The 11466-nt window shown below is 41.1% G+C and overlaps 1 non-coding gene across 1 annotated transcript; it reads left to right on the plus strand.

The window, feature by feature from the left end:
• The first annotated feature begins 9417 nt into the window (after nt 1-9417).
• LOC127225507 (U5 spliceosomal RNA) lies at nt 9418-9534 on the plus strand. The gene has a single exon (XR_007834794.1). It is a non-coding gene; the product is annotated as a U5 spliceosomal RNA (small nuclear RNA).
• The last annotated feature ends 1932 nt before the right edge of the window (nt 9535-11466 follow it).

An 11466-nucleotide genomic window follows, 5' to 3' on the forward strand; every position in this document is an offset into this window, starting at 1 on the left:
TTGCTCTGCAAACTAAAATCTTTCACCATATGTGGAGGGAAAGTAAAATTTCCCACCTCTGTGTGTGTGTGCACACATGCATGAGTGCTCAGGGGAAAGTGTTGGAGGTTGTTTACTCTTTGGCTCTTCTGGGGGCCTGCCAACCAGTCCCAAGTAAATCACACACAGAGGTTTATTTTTATTCTTAGTTATGAGTGCTTGACCTTACCTTGGCTTGTTGCTAGCCAGGTTTTCTTCTCTCTCTCTCTCTCTGAGACAGGGTTTCTCTGCATTGTTTTGGAGATTGTCCTAGAACTAGCTCTGTAGATCAAGCTGACCTTGAACTCTCAGAGATCCACCTGCCTCTGCCTCTGGAGTGCTGGGATTAAAGGCTTGTGCCACCAACACCCAGGTTTTCTTAATTTGAATTAGTTAATCTGTCTACCTTTTCCCTCAAGGGGGGGCGGCGGCAGGGGGGCGGCTGGCCCCTGATGTCCTCCTTTCCTTGTTCTCTGCTGCTCTTCAGGCCTCGGTTCTCAGAATTTCTATTTTTACTCTCTGCCTGCCAACCTGGCCTATCATTGCTCCTGTTTTGCTATTGGATGTTCAGCTCTTTATGAGGAACAGCAGGTGTAGTTAGGCAGAGTATCTCACCTTCACAGAGCTAAACAAATGCAGCATAAACAAAAGTCACACACCTGAAAATAATATTATTCGCCAGGAAGTTCTTTGTGTGCATGATTTTAGAGTTGTTTTTGGCGATTTGTTTTCTTCTTGAAGATAGGGTCCCTGTACATAGCCCTGGCAAGCCTGCAACTTTTTATGTAGACCAGGATGGCATTGAACTCACAAAGATCCACCTGCCTTTGCCTCCTGAGTGCTGGGATTGAAGGCATGCACCACCATGCCCACTCTTTGAATTGATTATTGGAGAAACTGCACACCTCTGTGGATGGGAATGGATGGGAAAGACTGCACTCCGCAAAGGGACTGACATCATGAAGGAATCTGTATTAAGCAGCCAGGCTATAAACAGGATTCCTGTGACATGCCATCCTTGTTGTCCAGGAAAGAGCTTTTTCTGGCAAGAAGAGGTTGGGGTTTGACACTTGTCCACACAGACATCATCACAGGTAGTTCTTGCTTTGGGGACTCTGTGTAACCAGAAAACCCTTACTTCCTGCCTCCTCCCCTCAACCTCCCAGAACCTGCAGTCACTTCCGGTCCCTCTATAACTGGAAGCCTTGATTCCTTTGCTTAACTGTACACAAAGTTCAGCCCTTGAGCCTCCCCTGTAGAATCTGTGTTTAGGGAAGTAATGAGATTTTTTTCTGTTAATCTGTCTGTAAATAATTATATAGCTGTACATATAATCATTTTATAGATCAAGATGAAGAAGCCCTTACAGTGAACAGAGTAAATCTAAAATTTTTATACACATGCAGCCACTTCCAAGGTGCCCACATATATTCTGGAGTCAGCAGCAGCAGCAGCAGCAGAATTCTTTGCTTCTAGAGTCTTGGGAAATCAGGGCACTAGTTTCCTATGCACTTCTAGACAAGACTGCCACCTTCTGTCTGTACTGAGGAAGCGCATGTCAACATAAATTGTCTTTTCCAGCAGAATGTGCTTGGCAGGCTGTAGCTGACCAGTCACATGCCCTCTGATTGCTGTGTGCTCTGCTACCCTTTTAACTACACCCTCTTCAAACACTAATGCTGAAACACTAAAAGTAGATTAATTCACTACATCATAATTTGTAATGAGCAGTTTCCCTGCCAGCCTGGCCCCAGAGCCGTGTCAGACCCAAATAACATACAGAGTTGCTGTATTAGATATAAAGCTGTTGGCTTGTTACTAGCATTTCTTGTTGACTAGCTCTGTCTTAAATATTAACCCATTTCTATTAATCTAAGTATTTCCATGTGGTCTTATCTTACTGGAGAGAGGTCCGAACTTCTTCTCTCAAGTCCCTACATCTTGACTCTCCTCACTACTACATCTCCCAGAATCCTCCTTGTCTCCTAGTCCCTCCTATCTTGCTTTCCTATATGACAACTGTGTATTATTCATTAATAAGAGAAACATATTTACAGAATTACCTCTCCAATCATCTCCTCTTTTCTGCCTAAAATAAAAAGAAGGGTTTTACCTTTAACATAGAAAAATATATAACAAAACAGTTATCAAATAAGAACTATAGTTAATAATATTTAGTCCATTAACATTTAGCAAGATTTAAAGAAAATATTCCATCATCTATCCTATCTTTGTGAGTCTAAAGTCTTATATGCAACTTATCTTTAATTCTAACTAAGGAAAACTATAACCATAACTATCTGTCTTCAACTCCAACAAAGGCCACAGGAGGATAGTATATAAATTCTAGGAATGAAAGAGACATCTCACTGCCTGATCAGTCATCTGAAGTTCTTCTGTAATGCTCCATCTTCACCCTATAGGCCATAGCGTGTCTGTCAGACTCCTCAGCAAAGCAGGAAACTTTAAACTGTCCACCTGTATTGGCAGTTTATCAGTCACTTTCCTCTGTGCCTTGTAGAATGTCTAGCAGACTCTTCCAATAAGCAGGAACCCTGTAGCAATGTCCATCTTGTATCAGCAGTCACTTTCCTGTAGGTCCTGCATGTCCAGTTTATACAGCATAAAGTCAAACAGTCCAGACAAGAGCAGTTTCTTGCCCAAATGGCTCGTCTTTCCATATTGGGAGTAAACTCCATAATGAATTTCACTGATATCCATCTTCTTTTCTGACTCAGGAGGTGTTGCCCAGAGCAGTTGTGTCTCACTGTTACGAAAAACCCTAAATGATTTTAAATGCCATATTCTGTAGATTTTTGAAAGGTTTGAAGAATGCCCATCCATTTGAAATGTATCTCTGTATATCTAGAAAACCTAACTTAACTATAAGTTTTGACTATTATATGTGACTATCTGTAATCTGTACTAAATTATACATTGCATTTTTAAATGATCTATATAAACACAATACCTAAACAAGAGGAGAAATATACTTATCACAAAATTGGCCTTAAATTTGTATCAATAAATGGAAGTCCACATCAATGTAAGTACTTATTCATATATCATTTTCCTTTTTTCCTTTAAAAAGAGATTGATTGTGATCATTAACCTTTTATAACCAACCCCATTTAAATGAAAACAAACATTTATAGACAATATTTAGAGATTTAGGCGTTGTTCTTTCCAAACTGCTTCCTTTTGGTAGGGGACACTGGTATGGGGATCCTAAGAGGACACAGAAATCCTGGCTGTAGTGATCTGCAAGGCTGCCTTGTCCCAGCTGTTTTGAATGTTGGTTCACCTGGGACACTGCTTCAGGGGGTCTTGCATGATCAAACCATGTTAGTCTGGAAAAAATCCACAGCTTTTTATTTTCTGTGGAAACAAACATAGAAATTCTTTTCCCCAGTAACTTGTCCTTAGACTTAAATTTGGAAGTCAAAGCATTTTTAAAATATATAAATTGGAATAATCTAGCAGCATTTATTTTAACAGTTGTTATTTCCTCAGCAGTCAAACAATACAAAGACAACACAATAGCATACAGTATCCATACTCTGTGTGCTTTCCATCTTTACGTGTTTTTTTTTTAATTATTCTATTTCTTTTACTTCTATTTTTTCATTTATTGAGACAGGGTTTGTCTGGAATTCGCTCTGTATACCAGGTTCACTTTCAAGTCCCAGATATATGCTTGCCTCTGCCTCCCGAGTGCTGGAATTAAAGGCGTGTGCCACCACAGCCAGCTACTCTCTATTTTTTTTTTTAAAACCACTTTACCCTGTTTCTTATTCTCTCCCAAGGTGATGGATATTTTAAAACATACTGTAAACCTTTAGAGGTTTTTCTTAATCTGAATCTGCCTTTACTGTAAATCTTTATCTTTTTCTGGCCACGAGTCTTTTATCTGCTAAACAACATTGTTAAAATTAAAGCTGCACAATTTTAGCCTCTCTCTATCCAAGATGGCAGGGAGTACGTTTACCACCAGCATGGAGAGCTGTGCTCACCACCTTGGTCTATGCTGCCATCAAGCAGCATCCTGCCTGTTTGGAGATGTGTTCACTACCATTGCTAGCTCTCGTACACACTCTAGCAAAACAGAGCCCAACTGAGAAAAATGCTGCTGCCAAGAAGACTTGTTTGTCTCTGTTATTTTGTTTTTAAAATCCTTTCTTAAAATTTTGTTAAGTTTTAAGTGTAAGTTCTTAGTACCCATTTTTGCAGGCGTCAATTTTGTTATGAGCAGTTTACCGGCCAGCCTGGTCCCAGAGCTGTGTCAGCCCCAAATAACAAACAGAGATGCTGTATTAGATATAATAAAGCTGTTGGCCTGTTACTAGCATTTCTTATTGGCTAGTTCTGCCTTAAATATTAACCCATTTCTATTAATCTATTTCCACGTGGTCTTATCTTACCGGAAAGAGGGCCTGGACTTCTCTCAATCCCTACATCTTGACTCTCCTCACTACTACATCTCCCAGAATCCTCCTTGTCTCCTAGTCCCGCCTATCTTGCTTTCCTATTGGCCAACAGTTCTTTATTCATTAACCAATAAGAGAAACATATTTACAGAATGACATTTCCCATCAATAATCAAAGACCAATATTGAAACATCAAAAACTAATCATTATACACCGAGTCTTCAGAGTTTTAGTTATGTAGATCACACTGGCCTTGAACTTATGGCAATTCTCCTGTTACAGCTGCCTTCATGTGGGATTACAAAGCTCTGTCATCATGCCTGGCTAAAAATACTTTTTGAAAATTGTTTTTTAAGTGTTGGGGAGGACTGGAGATGGTTCGTGGACAAAGGCACTGGAAGCCAAACTGACCGAGGACCACATGGCAGAAGGACAGACGTTCTGCTTGCTGTCCTCTGACCTTCACACCCCTGTGGCATGCACGTGTTCCCCCACTAAATAATAAACAAATGCATAAATGTGCTAAAGGGCAGCAGAGGATCAACAGTGAAAGCACACGGAAAGCAAGCTTGAGAAATAGAGTTCACATCCCCAGCACCCAGGTTAATGCTGGGTTGGCATGGTGGCTGGACTGTACTGTCAGCACTAGGGAACCAGAGGTAGGGGGTGTCAGGGGCAAGCTGAGTAGCCCAGCTCACACTGGTGAGTTACAGGTGCAGGGGGAGACCTCAATATGTAAGGAGAGTGGCTGGGTGGTGGTGGTGGTGGTGGTGGTGGTGGTGGCGCACACCTTTAATCCGAGCACTTGAGAGGCAGTGGAAAGCACATCCTTGTGATTTCAAGGCCAGCCTGGTCTACAGAGTGAATTCCAGGACAAGCAAAAATACACAGAGGAACCCTGTCTCACAAAACGAAAAAATAAAAGTAAAAGAAATAAAGTAATACTGTATGCTATTGTGTTATCTTTGAATTGTTTGGTTGCTGAGGAAAGAACAGCTGCTAAAAGACCTTTAATTATAAATGCTGCTAGATTAATCCAATTTATATATTTTGAAAATGTCTTGAATTCTAAATTTAAGTCTAAGGACATGTTACTTTCTAAAAGAGATTTTTTTTTTCCCACAGAAAATAAAAAGCTGTGGATTTCTTCAGACTAATATGATGAAGCAAGACCCCCTGAGGCAGTTTGTCACCAGGTGATCCAATATCCAAAACAGCTGAAATCATGCAGCCTCACAGACCACTTTTGACAGCCAGAATTTGGACAGGTTTCTGGGTTTGCTAAAGATCCCATGGTATTGATAGCTCCCCCAAACATCAGGAAGCAGTTTGGAGAGAATAATACCCAAATTCCCAAGCATTTTAAAAAATAAATGTTTGTTTTCATTTAAATGGTTGGTTATAAATGGTTAATGATGACATCCAATGTCTTTTTAAAGGCAAAAAGGGGGAATATGATATAGAAATGAATAGTTAGCATTGATATGGATTTTGGTTTATTGATACAAATTTGTTTGTATATTTCTCCTCTTGTTTAGGTATTGTGTTTATACAGCTCATTTTAAAATGTAATGTATAATTAAAGGAGATTATAGTCACTTGTGATTGTCAAAATTTATAATCATATTGGTTAGGTTTTCTAGCTATACAGAGATATACTTGAGATGAACAGTCTTCAAACCTTTCAAAAGCCTTCAGAATATGATATTTAAAATGGTTTAGGGCTTTTCGTGACTATGAGACACAACTGCTCCTGGCAACAGCAATTACTTCAGAGAGGAAGATGGGCATAGGGGAAACTAGTTATGGAGTTTCCCTTTGACATGGCTAGACTAGCCATTTGGGCAAGAAACTGTTCTTGTCTGGACTGTTGGACTGTATGCTGTGCAAACTGGACATGCAGGACCCACAGGAAAGTGACTGCTGAACTTGACGAAACAAGATGGGACAATCCTTCAGGGTTCCTGCTTCATGGAAGAGCCTGCCAGACATTCTGCAGGACATAGGGGAAAAAATGATTAACAAACTGCCTATACAGGAAGGACAGTTTCAAATTTCCTTCTTCACTACGAAGTCTGCCAGACACTCTAGGCTGAAGATGTTTACCCTAACATTACATAAAAACTTTGGGTGACTGTCCAGGAAGTGAGATGTTTCTGTCAATTCTAGAGTTTTTATATTAGTCTTCTGAGGTCTTTGATGGATTGAAGACAGATAGTTATGTTTACTGTTTCCTTAGTTACATATAAAACTTTAGCTCACAAAGATAGAATAGATGGTAGAATACTTTCTTTAAATTTTGCCAAATATTAATGGACTAAATATTATTAGCTATAGTTCTTACTTGATAATTGTTACGTTATATATACCTTTACTATGTTAAAGTTAAACCCCTTCTTTTTATTTATACAGAAAAGAGGAGATAATGGGGGATGTCCTCCTGTATATGTTTTTCTTATTGGATGATGAATAAAATACTGTTTGGCCAGGCAGGTGGTTTAGGTGGGGCTCCTAGAGGAAGGAGATGAGGGAGGTGCTGAGAAGAGATGCCATATACCCACCTCAGGAGTAACAGGTCCAGGCATTCTCCCGTAAGCCAAGACCATGTGAAAATACATAGATTCATAGAAATGGATTAACAATTAAGATGGAACTAGCCAATAAAAGCCCTAGTCATCAGTCAACAGATTATAAATTAATATATGTCTCTGTGTGCTTATTTGGGGCTGAAGGGTGGCAGGACCTGGCTGGAAAGAAACTCCAGCAACATTAAGACAAGTAGCTTCCCTGAGTCTAGGAATTCAAGACCATCTTGGATAGTGCAGCAAGAACTGGCCCAAGATACAAACAAAAATGCATTATAATTATTGTTAACTACTTAATTCACAGGCAGAGTTTTTCTATGTAGTCCTGGCTGTCCTGGAGTTGCTACAAAGAGCAGACTATTGTCCAACTTACAAAGATCCTTCTTCCTCTGCCTCCTGAGTTCTGGCACTAAAGATGTGTCACCAAGCCTGGTTCGATATTATTTTTAAAAATCAGAAAATCAATGAAGTATTAACAATATGAGAGATTGATGTGGCATATGTGTTGATGGGTCGAGTTATAATTACCTGTTCTCTCTCTCTCAGGTCTGCTGTGGTCCAACTGTACTCGATTGCCATGTAGCTAAGGATGACCTTGAATTAATGATCTTACCAGTTTGTTTGTTTCAAAACAGGGTCTTTGTAGCTCAGGCGGCTTGAATTCTTGACATCCATCCTGTCTCTACTTCCTGAGTGTTGGGATTACAGATGTGAACCACTACACCATGCTATCTGCTCTTCTAGGCAAGTTTTCTTAGGTTTGCTTTTGATTTATTTTTATTCTATAAGTGTTTTGCCTTTATGTATGCAAGTGTACCAGGTGCAGTGATGTGCCAGCATGTGGGACCCAACCCGGGTCCCCTGCAAGAGCAGCAAGTGTTCTTAATCACTTGTCACCTCTCCAGTTTCCTCTTCTAGACAAGTAGAAGGGGCCTGTGATATAAACTCCTAAGAACTGAGTCAAAATCAGTGTGGGAAACTAGAAACAAGTTTGCCTTGGGTCTGGATAACCAACCGTATGTAGCAAAACTCTTCAAATTCTAAATAAGTTGCCACAGTTCAAGGCTAATATAACTGTGTGGATGTGATGCTTGGGTTTAAAACACAGTCAGTTTGGAGCCTGTGAGATGACTCAGTGGTAGAGGTGCTTGCTGCCATGCCTTCACACTCAACATTCACACCCACACACATACACACGCACATGCTTACACACAACCAAGTTTAAAAAGTTAAAAATGTAATTATAGTTTTAGTGTGCATGTGTGTATGTTGGCCTGGAACTTGCTTTGTAGAACAAGTTGACCTCCAGTCAGAGAGATACTTCTGCCTTTGTCTCCGAGTGTTGAGATTAAAGGTGTAGAGCATCACAACCCAATATCCAATATATTTGGATCATATCTGTACTGGCTGGTTTTGTGTGTCAACTTGACATGTTAGAGTCATCAGAAGAAGAAGCCTCAGTTGAAATGTCTGGGTGTCGTCCAGCTGTAAGGCATTTAATAATTTAGGGATCAATGGGGGGGATAGCCATCTGTGGGCTGTTGGTGCTGGGTCCTGTAAGAAAGCAGACTGAGCAAGCCATGGGAAGCAAGCCAATAAGCAGCACCCTTCCATGGCCTCTGCATCATCTCCTGCCTCCAGGATCCTGCCCTGTTTGAGTTCCTGTCCTGACTTCCTACAGTGAGGAACAGCAATGCTGAATGGATTATAAGCCAAATAAACCCTTTCCTCCCCAGGTGCTTTTGGTGGTGCTGTTTTGCCACAGCGATAGAAATTCTAAGACAGCATCCATCCACCATTACCTTTCTCCAACTTACTACACCCCGACTCTCTCCCACCTCACCTCCTTTATTTATTGTTTTGTTATAAAGTTCTTACTAATGACCACCTGAGTCCAGTTAGTGCTGCACATATGCGCACGGGTGGGGAGTCTTATTGGGGCGGGAGCAACACTCCCTCCCTCAATAACCATCAACTGCCAATAGCTCCCCTCTAAGGGTGGGGCTTCGGCGACCCCTCCCTGAAAAGTCAGACTTTGTGGTTGGTGTGTGCATTCCTGTAAATACGACTTTCGTGCTGCCCCCTGATGGTAGCCCAGCGCTAGCACAAGGATAAAGGCTGTCGTGTAGGAAACCTGGCTGGAGACTGAACGTCTTTTACATACCCACAATGCACTGCACAGAGATCCGCGCTTTCATTTAAAAGTATAAGCTCTTTTCCTTTTTTTTTGTTGCTTTTCATTTTTTCTTGATAGCGATGCGGCATCCAGAGACTGAATGTGAGGCGAAAGCAGACGTCAATGACCACCTGTTTTTGTGCAGCTAGTTCCCATTGGTTATATAGGAGTTTCAGGCGGCCGAGGACGGTGGGCGGAGTGGTGCAGAGCATACTCTGGTTTCTCTTCAGATCGTATAAATCTTTCGCCTTTTACTAAAGATTTCCGTGGAGAGGAACAATTCTGAGTCTTAACCTAATTTTTTGAGGTCCTGCTGTATGCGGGACTACTAATAGTGGTTTAAAGTTAGAAGCAGAAACAACCTTATGTTTTAGCAGTATGAAGTTTAAGCAACATTCATAAGACACTCTTGCGTTCTGTACTTCTTAAGGGTTTTTCTGTATAGCTTTTCCAAATCTTGAAATTCATGCTTGCCCATTTTGTTGAGAGTCTTTGCTGCCACCAGTCTGGATTTGTTTTTCTCACAAATCTATTTTCTAGCTATTTCTAAGTTTTTTGTTATGCACTTTTCCCAAAAAGGCCTCTTGTTTTTTACCTGTCATACTACTTGATACAGTAAAGCTAAGGAATGTAATATGCAAGACACAGATTTGTGTGAGTTCCAAGGCAACCATGTCTACATAGAGAGACCCTGTCTCAAAATGTCAAAGAAAACAGGTTTAGCTGTCTTAAATTCTATAATATAATTTTATAAGTTTCCTCTCTACACTTTTTTGTTCTCCTTGAGACAGGGTTATATCAGTGTATCTTTGACTGTTGTGGTACTCACTGTGTTGACCAGGCTGACCTTGAATTCATAGAGATCTGCATGAAGGCCACACATTTTGTGTAACTGCAGTCAATTCTGTAAGGTCTCATGGAAGTCGTCTGATCAACTGTTAGTTAGTTACTCCCTTGGGGAAGAGCTGAACTCTGGCGTTCTCACCGGCAAGGTTGGGAGTTGTTTCACCCAGTGTGTGCTTAGGACCTCAGTACTGGGCCAGAGGACTGAAAACTCAAAATTGTCCCTGGCTATATTAAGGTTCCAGGTCATGTTTTAAAACCTCAACAACAAAAAACAGTTCTCCCCATTTGGGGAAAAAACCCCAACCAACCAGAAAACTTTAGATTTCCTTCCTTTGAGCCTATTCCACTTTGGGGGAATCTTTTTTTTTTTTTTTTCAGTTTTCCTTTATCTATGCTAAAAAGAAAAAAAAAAAAAAATCCCAGCTGGGTCAATACTGGTTTGAGCCTTTAATCCCAGCGCTCAGGAGGCAGAAGCAGACAGATATCTGAGTTCTGGACTGGCCTGGAGTACACACTAGATCTTGACTGGAAAAGACAAAATATCAACAGTCTCCTAGCAAAGAAAAACAACAAAATCTAAAGACAACATAAAACCCAAACTAAAACTAACAAAACCCCCAAGAGGCTAGGTGGTGGTGATGCATGCCTTTAATCTCAGCATTTGGGAGACAGAGGCAGAGGGATCTTTGTGAGTTCACGGCCAGCATGGCCAGCAAGACAAGAGAAACCTTGTCTTGAAAAACCAACTAACTACTAGGCAGGAGTGTGGCATGGTGGGATGGGGTGCTGCAATCTTTCATTTATTTATTTTTTAAATAATTTGTATTTTATGTGCATTGGTGTTTTTGCCTGAATGTGTGTGTGAAGGTGTCAGATCCCCTGGAACAGGAGTTACAGACAGTTGTGGGCTGCCGTGTGCGTGCTTGGAATTGAACCCAAGTCTTCTGGAAGACCAACCAGTGTCTAAACCAAGGAGCTATCTGTCCAGCCAGTGCACTCCTTTAATCCCAGCACTCAAGAGGCAGAGGCAGACAGATCTCTGTGAGTTCAAGGCCAAGCTAATATAGAGTGAATTCCAACCAACCAACCAAAACCCCCAATGAAAAAATGAACAACAGGGAGAACAGAAGAACCCAAACTGAATCAAAACTAAAACACAAAACTGAGTTAGCTGGGCTTGGTAGCACTGGTCTGCTATTCCAGTCACTGGTGACTAGAGGCAGGAAGCCCAATGACATCCTGGACTATAGAGCAAGTTCAAGGTCAGCCTAGGTAACTTAGGAAGCTATTGCCTCAATAAAAAGTAGAAAGAGCTGGGGATGTGATGGAATGTCACATAGCAGCTGTGAGGCCTGAGGCTCCATCCTCGGCACTGCAAGGCAAAACCTGAGAGAGACTGGGGAAAAGCAGAAA

Source organism: Phodopus roborovskii, unplaced genomic scaffold (assembly GCF_943737965.1).
Source record: "Phodopus roborovskii unplaced genomic scaffold, PHOROB, whole genome shotgun sequence".
NCBI classification, from domain to species: Eukaryota; Metazoa; Chordata; class Mammalia; order Rodentia; family Cricetidae; genus Phodopus; species Phodopus roborovskii.